The following is an 11766-nucleotide window of genomic DNA, read 5'->3' on the forward strand; positions in this document are numbered from 1 at the left end:
CATATATATATATATATATATATATATATATAGTATATATATATATATATATATATATATATATATAGTGTATATATATATTTTTTTTTCTGTGTGTGTGTGTGTGTCGGTGTGTGTGTGTGTGTGTGCATGTCAGATACAACTACATCAACTACTATCAGATGTGTAATTCATTATCTTTATCACATAAAGGTATTTGCTATGGTTGGGGAGACCCACATTATGTGACCTTCGATGGAACCTACTATGGCTTTCAAGGCAACTGTTCCTACTGGCTGGTGAAAGAGATTTTGCCCAAATACAACTTCAGCGTTCAGATTTCTAACTACTACTGTGGTGCGGTTGATGGCCTGTCCTGTCCTCAGTCCATCACTGTCTTCTACCAAGGCTACAAAATCTTCATAACGCAGTCGGATGATGATGGGATTTTCACAAACCATGTAATTTTAAAAACATTCAAATATTCTCATATCCTGAAATTGTTCTAGCAGCAACTTTCCCTTCTTGCCTATAGTTTAGTTGACACCACTAGTGTGGATTGTTTTATTTGACTAACATCTGCAACTCACAGAAGATGTCTCCAGAAATTTGGAGGAATTTGCAAAAATGCTTAACTTACATTCTAACACATACACATTTGTAGATTAATTTGTAGACCTGAAATTGGATTTGTGTATTTGTGGCTTACTTGTTTTTTTTTTTTAAAGTCAGTTGGCCATATAATGTTTGTGAACTTCAGGGGCAGTTACTAGCTAGGCCAGCAGATGGCGACCTCTCCTTTTAAAAAGTGAGGGATAGCGTCCTATCACTGTCGTTACCTGCATAATGTAGTATCTGTCACCACTTTGATTTATTTTATGTTTTGTTTTGTTTTTTTAAGCAAATCTGCATACAAATAGAAAAACACTGGCAGGAAGTGATCCACACATCTCCAAAAGCCATTTTACAGGGATCTGACTATGTGAGATGTGATGTTTGTGCATTGTCTTCTATGGGTGGCAGCTGTTAAAATACCACCACTGTAGTTGCACTGTATTTTGCAAAAAAAAAAAAATGTTTGTTAAAAGGCCTTTCTGATGTTTCTGTGACATGCTTCTGTTGCAGATTTCTGTGAATGACAAGCCTGTAAGTCCTGCATACCAGAATGGTGACTTCCGTTTAACTACCACTGGTATTGATACGGTGCTCGTCATCCCCGAAATTCATGCCAAGATCACATTCTCAGGGCTCATCTTTAGTATCTACCTGCCCTACAGTCAATTTGCGGGCAACACACAGGGGCAATGTGGTGAGTCCTGCAGCTGAAATGTACTGTGAGAATATCAGTTGATGATTGAATGGCATTTTTATAGTCACTGAAAACTTAGATATGTTACCCCATAGATATGTTATATTACATGTGACTCACTTGAGTTACTGTATGTCATGACTTTACTAATGATTGAGGACTCTCTAGGTACATGTGACAACAACCGGACAGATGACTGCATGTTGCCCACTGGTAAAATTGATCCTTCATGTCCCAATATGGCGCATGAGTGGCATACTAAGGACAGTGACTGCCAACCTCCACCTACAACTCCCCCACCAACAACACCTACTCCCTGCAATACAAGCATCTGTGAGATCATCAAGAGCAGGTAGGAGGAAAAGAGATCATGTCAAAATCATAATCTGTAACATCAGGTTCAAATAATGATTTCATTTCAACTTGTAACATTAATTTGTTATTTTAAATTACAGACCTTATATTCATTATTTGCATTATATCTACAGCATTGTTATTTAATCAGTGACAGACAGTCTTTATATACATTGATTACTTACATAGACCTAGACCCTGCCTGCAAGGGTGCAAGGGTTTTTCATTACTTTTAATATGTTCTACAATATAGAAAAATAATCACGGAAGACACCAAAACTGTGTTTTTACTGACTATAAATCCCATCTTTCCAGTGTGTTTGAAGCTTGCCACAAGCTCATTTACCACACCCCATTTGTTACGGCCTGTGAGTTTGATGTTTGCCACATGAACCTTTCTCACATTGGCTGCACCAGCATACAAGCATATGCTGATGCCTGTGCTGAGGCTGGAGTGTGTATTGACTGGAGAAGTGCCACCAAAGGACTCTGTGGTATGCAATTGCAATACATGAAACACATCTCACCAAACCCATCACCCAGTACTGACTATAATCAATAATAATACATTTTTGTCTCTCTCCTCTAAATAGAATATAAATGTAAAAGCCCAAAAGTGTACCAGGCCTGTGTCCCTCTTGTGCAGCCTACCTGTGATTCCTGGTAAAGCAGTTCACCTACCCTCTTATTAATCACATACTACACGATGTGATTATGACACTGCATGCTGTTGTCTCTGCAGGTACAACGAGAAATTCATCTATAGTGTTGATCAGTTTAGCGCTATGATGAATATGAAACTGGAAGGTTGCACCTGTCCAAACAACACATTCCTTCTCTCTTCTACCTCAGATGAATGCGTGCCCACCTGTGGTAAGAGCGCATAGCATTACAGCAATACATGTGTTCTGTTTATGAATGTCCTGTACATGTCATTAAAGTAAGTATCCGCACCTCATCCAATACAGCAGTCCTTGGCTTGTACACAACGCAGTGCCCTGACTGTGGGTCAAGCATTGTTATTCTTTTTTAAATGATGAATCACCATTTAGAATATGAAATAGGAAAGGACTCTTAATACCACTTAAAAATATCACTAGCTGAGCTCCTAACCAAAGCTGTAATAAATGAATGTCCATTAATGTTTTATATTTTTCTCACATTAGAAATCTGTCGACTGCCCAATGGAAAATGGACAAAGGTAAATCATTTAGTCTATAATGCCAGTCCCTTTCAACATTACCTTGGATGAGTAATTAACGTGCAATATTGTATCCTCAGGCCAATGCAACATGGACAGAAGGCTGTAATGAGTGTATATGTGAAGAGGACACCCTACAGGTCACCTGCCATCCTGTGTCCTGTCCAGCACAGCCACCACTCAGCTGTGACCAAGAAGGCATGGTCAAGGTTAATGAAACTGTGGGCTGCTGTCAAAAGGAGAAGTGTGGTACGTGAACAACAAGTTGCTAATATTGAAGTCACCAAGCTTTAGTGACTGAATTTGCTCTGTGGTCACTCTGAAGTAAGTTCAGAGAAAAGACTCATCACTCAGGAACAGTAATTGTAATAGGAAATGCCTGTTGTGAGCATCAAGGCCCTTATTTGTATTCTATATGAGTATTTTATCAGGGCTTGTTTCTGTATGAACTTACTCTTCTTTATTCATCCATCTGTGTCTCTGAACAGAGTGTGATGTGAAGCGGTGCTCCGGTATTGTGCTACCTTGCCCTGCTGGTTTTACTCTCCAGACCACGATGGGGGTCTGTTGTGCCAAATACATATGCGGTGAGTATGCTTGTGTGTTCCTGTCACTGTAATTGCATGGCCAAGATTAAATTTTGCTGTTATCGTATCTCATTATAATGCATTAATCAACCGGTCTTTTTGTTTTCTTCACAGTGCCTACAGATGTGTGTGTGTTTAACAACCAAGAATATCGGGTGAGAGCTCACACTTTCAAGTGAAACTGGTGAAGAAAACAGACAAAGGCACAAATTGTCTGCGTTAATTCTCCATAATTCTTAGAATATTATTTGCACAGGAAGTCAATTTGCTATAACTAATGAGAACGCACACAGCTATCACATTTGAATTTAATACACTGTACCTCAAATTCAAACCAGATACAATAATATAGTATGTTACAAAGTATTTTGTTGTGACCTTCTTACCCTGTCCATCCAGGTTGGAGGCCAGGTACCGATGAAGCCATGTCACAAGTGCATTTGTAGTGACCAGATAGATGTCACCAACCATCTTCACACAATACAATGCCAGCCCATTCCATGTGACACATACTGTCCTCTGGTAAGACGAGTCTTATTGTGCATGCTGTATATAATAGAATGAAACTGAATGAAACAACAAACAAACATTATGAAACTGTGTGAGTCTATCCCTTCCTTCTATAGTTACCTATGTGATATAGACATACTGTAAAGCTTTAAATGTCAAGCCCAAATCCAAATCCTGACAATAAAAAACCTGATCCGTAGCGGATCTTGTGCTGGTTTACATATTGTTTATATGCCGCGCTTTTGTCCATATTTAGGGTTTCGAGTACCAGATCATCTCTGGCCAGTGCTGTGGAAGGTGCGTCCAGACAAGCTGCGTTGTCACAATGTCAGACAATTCCACGCATACATTAAAGGTTGGTATTTGTCATTGGTATGCCCCGTGTATGGAAGTAGAACTGAGCATCCTTTCCAGTGCTGGCTTTTAAATCACATAATATACGGTGTACAAACTTTCTTGTTGAAATATGTTGCAAGTGGAATTTATTTTAAAGTGAATTCTTTAAAAGTAGTTTTCAATCATTTAAAATTGTGTTATGTTATTCTTCAGCCTGGCAACATTTGGACTCCTGAAGCGACCCCCTGTGTGAAGTTTGAATGTGTGCAAATTGCAAATCAGTTCATCACCATCGAGGCCAAGATCATCTGCCCAGCCTACGACCCTGCTAAATGCATACCGGTAGACTTCACACACACACCTGCATACACTTGCACAGCTGCCATTATCAATAACACAATTAAGAAACAAATGTAAAGCAAGTGCAATGTCAACAACACTTCTGTACTAAGAAAAGGGCACAACAAAGTTCTCCTATCCTTGATTAAATATACTGTCAAAAATGTCTCACTTTTCACTCTGATGTCCACTCTAGTTAATATAAGTAAATGTGCCACTGAATCTCAAGAAAAAGTAGCCGAGCTCATGTGGAAGCAAGTATCCCTGAACAAAATAAACTCTGCTGGAAGGTTCATGTACGAAGTCCTATGCATAGTTATATAAAACACACACAATGCCACCTATTTAATATGAATGTCTTTAAAGAGAAGCTTGCGTCATGAGAATACTGATGTGAATGTGTTCATTTGCAGGGAACGGAGACCATAGCTCCAGACGGATGCTGTCATGCCTGTATGTATTCATCCACAAGTTCTTTATAATTTCCTGTACAGTATTTATGCTCTTGTGTGGCTTGATGAGCCACAAATGAGCAGAACCACTGTGGCCAGTCCTGATAGCTGGCCCAGTTATATAATTATGATTCTTTATGACTTGTATTATATAATGCATGCTTAGACATTTTGAAGGTATGGTAATACATAAAGACGTTAAAGACATAAGACATTATATCAAGCCTATTCATACTGTATATTCAGCAATTTGTCATTATATTGGTACTGATTCAGAGCAGTTACCTTAATTTCCAGACTATTGAGCGCACCTGGATATAAGCCGCACCAACTAATTTTTAAAAAAATAATAATAATTGTACATATATAAGCCGCACTTGTCTATAAGTCGCAGGTGTCCACATTGTAACATGAGATATTTACACAGAAAGATGGTACACACAAAGATTTTTTTCATTTTTAATAAAATAAATGCTTTTTTTCAAACAGTCTAACACTGCAGTAACACGCTGCCGTCTCCAGTGTCTCACCATCGATTCATCGATGCCAAACTTACGTGCAGCAGCTCTATTTCCTTCTTCGACAGCCAGATCGATTACCTTTAACTTAAAAGCTGCATCATATGCTTTTCTTAGTGTGTTTTCCATGATGAGGATGTGTGCATGATGCGCATAATGACTGTTTAAAACACAGTCAGTCTAGCATCTTCTTCAGCGCACTATTTTTCATATTCCGTGGTGTATATTACACTTTCTGCTGCTGTAACGGGTGAATTTCCCCGCTGTGGGATAAATAAAGTATAATCTAATCTAATCTAATCTAATCTCTTCCACCTGTCAGTGTCGCTTTTGCACTTCCCGCTAGAACGCCACCTGGAGGCCGTTAGCCCATAAAAATCTATAGATTAGCCGCATCATTGTTTAGGCCGCAAGGTTCAAAGCGTTTGAAAAAAGTAGCGGCTTATAGTCCGGAAATTACGGTAACTCAAAAAGCTAAGACAGGTTATTCTGTTTAGCAGCCGTTTTGCTTTTATTTTTCAGACAACTGTGGCAAATTTCCCCACTGTGGGATAAATGAAAGGATTATACAGAATTATTTATACAGTCAATGCTCTCAACACATTTCTCCTGTCTATCGCAGGTATTCTGAAGGGTGACGCATGCAATGTGTCCACAACTAGTATACATCTGGAAAACCAAGGCTGCCGCTCCAAAGACCTGATCAACATTACATCTTGTTCTGGGGCATGTGGGACGTTCACCTTGTGAGTACCTCTTACATCCCATTCGTTCCCGAGAAAACTCTAATTGGTCTTAAAAAAATGTTTCTGGTTCTGAGAAAATGTTTTACCATGTCCCTTTTATCACTTTATTAATGGCATTTCCGCTGAGATGGGGAATTGTAATACTTTAAAACAGAAAGAGTCAACATCATTAGTATTTCAGCATTAGATTAGACCTTTAGTTCATAATTTTGGTCAAGTTTCAAAAATCTTCATCCTTATCGCTACCATGATGCCACTCCGTATTATCTATTTGCTATGCAATATGGAATGTCTATGACACTACATTAAATGTAATGCACTAGGAATACACAGTGATTTTCTGCACAGCCATATATAAACGCAAAACATAGCAACAGAGTGCTTCTTTAAAAGATTTATTTAACAGGAAGATTATAGATTTAAAATATTTTCTTTGTAGTCACTGTTTTCTTATCGGAATTTTCACAAACTGAATTCAACTTCTTCCAATGTCCTTGCTACCCTATTTCACATCGGCACACCTTTCTTCACTTTCTTCACACCTGCCTTTCTCTCTTCTCACAGTTACTCCACCAAAACAAAATCTTTAGAGCACACCTGCTCCTGCTGCCAGGAGTTGACCACGTCTGAGCGGAAAGTCCAGCTCTCCTGCCCTGACAATACGGAGATCACCTACACCTACACCCACATTGATTCCTGCGGGTGCCTCAAAACAGAGTGCCAAGCACGTGGGCCCGGTGAAGTGGCCACTTCCAGCATCAGGTCACGTCGACGAAGGAGATAAGGAAAACCGGATGAGCAGAGGAAGAGCTACTTGTACCATGCATGAAGTTTTAGGACCGGAATGGTCATAACTGAATAATTGTCACCTTCATTTGCATTCGTAATTCCTCTGTTTATGTCTAATGTATTAGTGTACTTAGTTTTAGCTTGATAAGATTGTAAACCCACTGATCTCTATAATAAAGATATACTGCAAGTCAAGAATGTCTATTGTATGTTTGTTCAACCAATCACTACACTTTTTGCCTGAAAACAATCCAATGTCAAAACTGCAGACTCTGTATTTAATATACAGTATTTTAAAAATGCTAGTCAAAGTTTTGGAATCTACATAATAGAACAACATGGTTGCTGCAGGGGGAAAAACATGGAATTATGTAGACAGAAATAAAAATGTCAAATTTCCACTTCTTCAAAGTAGTCTAGAAAAAGTTGCCACATATACAGTGACTGACCTTCTCAGTTGGGTGTATTCTCTTCTCACTGACTTTCCCTATCCTTCTTGGTCAAACAGCCCTTCTGTAGCTTGGAGGTGTATTCGTCCACTTCAGGAGTAACCAAATAGGATCACAGAAGGTTGTGGTATCCAGTATGGTTAAATGTGTTTTGATTTCTAGACCTTTAAATTACTCTTTGGTAAAATATAAATTATTATATACATTTTTCATTTGATTCATTGTCCGTAATGAAGTATTGCTAAAGAGAAACCGTAATGCCCAGTCACTCCATGAAATCCCAATGTTGGTAAAATTGATCATGTACAATTGTATGGCTCTATAATATTTCCAAATAACATTGATTTCTTAAAGAAAGAAAGTTCAAAATCAGCCTTGAAGAAAGAAAAAAACTATCCCATTTTAAACTAAGTTGATTTAGAAATTTGACATGAATACATTTATTGGCACTTAGCACTGTAGTTTCCAAGGCCTAGCCACCCCGACACACCATTTCTTGGTCCCTCCAGTAAGTTTCTGCTTCTTTCACCGCTTCCTGTGGCTTCCACTTCCTGCCACACTTGATGGCATTGCTAGCATGCCGGACTTTCTCATCCTTGGACAGTAGTAGTGTACAGGCTGCCCTTGCCTTGGTGGCCTTGAATTCTTCCACAACTGAGGAGAATGATAAACGGAGCTTTGAAGCATTCTGTTGGGCTGTGGTCGCTTTAAGGTTCCCGGTGTCCTTTAGGGTGCTGTCATAATACTTCCCTAGACAAATATTCAAATATTACACCAGACCACATCCTGCTGAGTATTTGTACAGTACCTGTGAATAAAGGTCTCCCAGAAAGATCAAGATAAAGCTGCGATGACAGACAAGCCAAACACAGCACATGGAAGCAAAAAGCTGCACACAGAGTCACTCGAAAAACATAAACACTCCCAGTGTGAAACAGTGCCTTTGGGCAAGGCGGAACCACTCTGCACACATTCCCAAGTCAGATCTTTCACAGTCTAATGGGTGGAGAAAACAGGTATTCATGAAGTCTTGGTAAACAAGGATGTTTACTTAATGTAACATTTATTGAACTCAATACGTCACTGAGACCAAATGAATGTGACATACAACACCAGTATGCAAGCAATCAGAATGCAAAGGAAATAGCGTGTAATAGTGAAGGACTTAATCAGTACAATGTGTTAATACATTAACTGAGAAGGAGTCAGATAAGCAACATTTTATGACAATGATGAACTTGTGCATCACTGTCAGTCAATCAGTTTCCAAAAAAACATAGCTATCCAAAAGGTGAACTTGCGTTACCACCCATATGATGTGGAAATAACATGCAAATGGGTGTTAATGAGAAATGAGACTTATGAATTACAGGAACCTTATCCAAGTATGGATGTGTTTCTCTTTATCACTCCTCATACAATAAATCTCCACAGCCCATTGCTGCCCTGAGGTCCTCGGTGCACAAGAGCTGATCTCCATGTTATAACCACTGTTTGCTCAGTTACTTAAGACTTTGCACTGTTTATCTTTCTGTATAATGAATTTTAATGGAATGTAAAGAAAAATAAAATTAAAATAAATTATAATTTTATAATATTTAGATATTGCCATCCTGTCATATGTCATTACTGCTTTGCACTTATTGCTATAATTTAATAAAAAGTATGGAATCTCTTCTATACTCTTTAAAGTTATGGATTGACTTACATTCTGTAAGAATTCAAGAAGAACATTTGGGTCCAGAGACAAATATTGTTCTTTATGCCAATTAGAAATCAGATGACTTTCAATTGAAAGCAAAATCTATTTCTGCAAGTTCCTCCTTATCCGTAGTCAGGAGTCAAAAGTGAACAACAAGAATAAACTTGCTATATTTGCTTACGCCGCATGATATGATTGTCCCATTCTATAATTTTCTTATCAACTACAAAACCCATGAAGAGCAGTATAACTCAGCCAGTCATACTGGGGACATTTAATTCACATACCATGGTTTCGGTTCCCATGTTTCTGTTTGTTTGTTACGCCTGAGAAAACATCTAGGAAATAGATAAGAATATTTATGTATTTGCAAAACCAAGATGCTCCTTAAAACAATGCCAGCTGTAGTTCTGACTGTTGAGTTCTGTAGATTGATTTACAGTTTGGTTTCAGGTTAAAAGACCAACATTGAAAGAGGAGGCTTTGTTGAAAATGGAGTTCGAGAAGTATTGCATTGCTTGCATTCACTGACATATGTTTGGCATAAAGTGATGGCACTAAAACCATGTTTTAGAGAGTGCCGAATTTTCATCTCATGTGCGCCCTGTCATATGATGAGTATAGATGACCTTTAATTTCATAGAAACTAACCAACAATAAACCATTTGTCAGTGAAAAATGTCCATTAATTCCTATCTACGGCAGAAGACTCAGCTGAGTTCATTAGGTTCTGATTAATCATGCTTTACACTTAAAGCCACCTGTCAAATCCTGCTATTCACTTCCAGTCTGAACAACAATGTTTTTGCCTGGCGCCCTAATGTCTGTATACTGTAGTCTACTTACAGAATAAACATGCAGACTTTGTCCTTAGACGCTTTCTCCTTTAAACACATACTGACAAGAAGTGTAGCTCCAGGGATCCAAACAATGCACAACCTCCATGACAAAGCCAGACTCCAGTTTCTGCATAAGCCATCAACATAACAGACAGTTTTAACTTTCAAAAGGTTGTGAAACAGAACCAATCGAACCCTCACCAACATGGTTCCATTTTTTACATAATCGGATCAACTATTTCCTGCCTCATGTCAAACAAAGAAGTATATTTTGTCCACTATTAATTTAAAGTAACAAAGTCTGGAGAAAATATTTTGTCTTTATAGTTGCTGTTTGTTTTCTCCGTGTACTCCGGCTTCCTCCTGCCATCCAAAGACATGCTCATGAGGTTAATTGGTGATTCTAAATTGGCCGTAGGTGTGAGTTTGCGTGTGAATGTGTTAGCCCTGCGATAGACTGGAGACCTGTCCAGGGTTTATCCCGCCTTGTCCAGTGACAGATGGGATAGGCTCCAGCAGACCCTGCAACCCTTCACAGGAACAAGCGGTTACAGAAGATGAATGAATGAATGAGTTGCTGTTTGTGCGGTCTCACAAATACAGATTTTCTTTCAGTACGTTATCCCTGTGAAAGACTGGCAACCTGTCCAGGGTGTACCGATGACAGCTGAGATATGCTATAGCCCCTCTGTAACCCTCTAGGATAAGCGGTAACAGAAAATGGATGGATGGATACAAAAGTCCCCACAGGACTCATGGATTCGAACCAGGGACCGTCTCGCTGTGAGGCATCAGTGCCAACCACCTCTCCACTGTGCCGCGCACTAAACATTTCTACAATGGATGTTTTGAATGCCATTCAAATACATTTTTTTTCATTCAATATCAATCTCTAAATTAACATGTATCAGCCTTACCTTGTACTCTTGTTCGTATCTTGATTAGATTTTACCTGTATGCTTTAGTCAGATGTATGTATGAATGACAGCTGTACTGCCACATGTCATACCAACATGCCACAACACACTCAGCGTCTTTAGTGCTCGGCACCATAAGAAGGATCTAGGCCTAACTGAACCGAAGTGAGCTCAATTCACATTTTGCTCATGCAAGGTGAGTAGAAGAACACAGTCCAGCATGCACTAGTCATTGGTTTAAATTTATGTGCATTAAAAAAGATCAGAAAAGAGAGTATTCACATGTGCCTTGTCATCTAAAAAGACAGACGGGATTATACCTGAAAGGAATAAAGTTAAAAAAATATATATTAATCAATCTGCCAGAATAATTCTGTTCATTTAAATTGCAAGTCTATCTCCATTTAAATTAGCTGACAGTACAAACCACTAATTCTAAAACGATGTGCACAAATTCATCATCTAGGTAGAAAATATATTAATTTGTCTTCACAAATATAATGCAGGTCTCCCTTGTGCCTCCAGAACAGTTGTGACTCATCAGAGCATGGACATGGGCCTTCTGAGGGTGTCCTGTGGTGTCTGGCAACACAATGTTGTTAGTGGGGGCCTTTGGGTCCTATGGGTTGAGGGGAGGGGCCTCTGTGGATCATCCCACAGATACTTGATCAGTTTGGGATCTAGTGAAGTTGGAGGCCAGGTCAACACCTTGTACTGTTCTTCATGTTTTTGGAGTTTT

Source organism: Chelon labrosus (genome assembly GCF_963514085.1).
Source record: "Chelon labrosus genome assembly, chromosome: 3".
Classification (NCBI taxonomy): domain Eukaryota; kingdom Metazoa; phylum Chordata; class Actinopteri; order Mugiliformes; family Mugilidae; genus Chelon; species Chelon labrosus.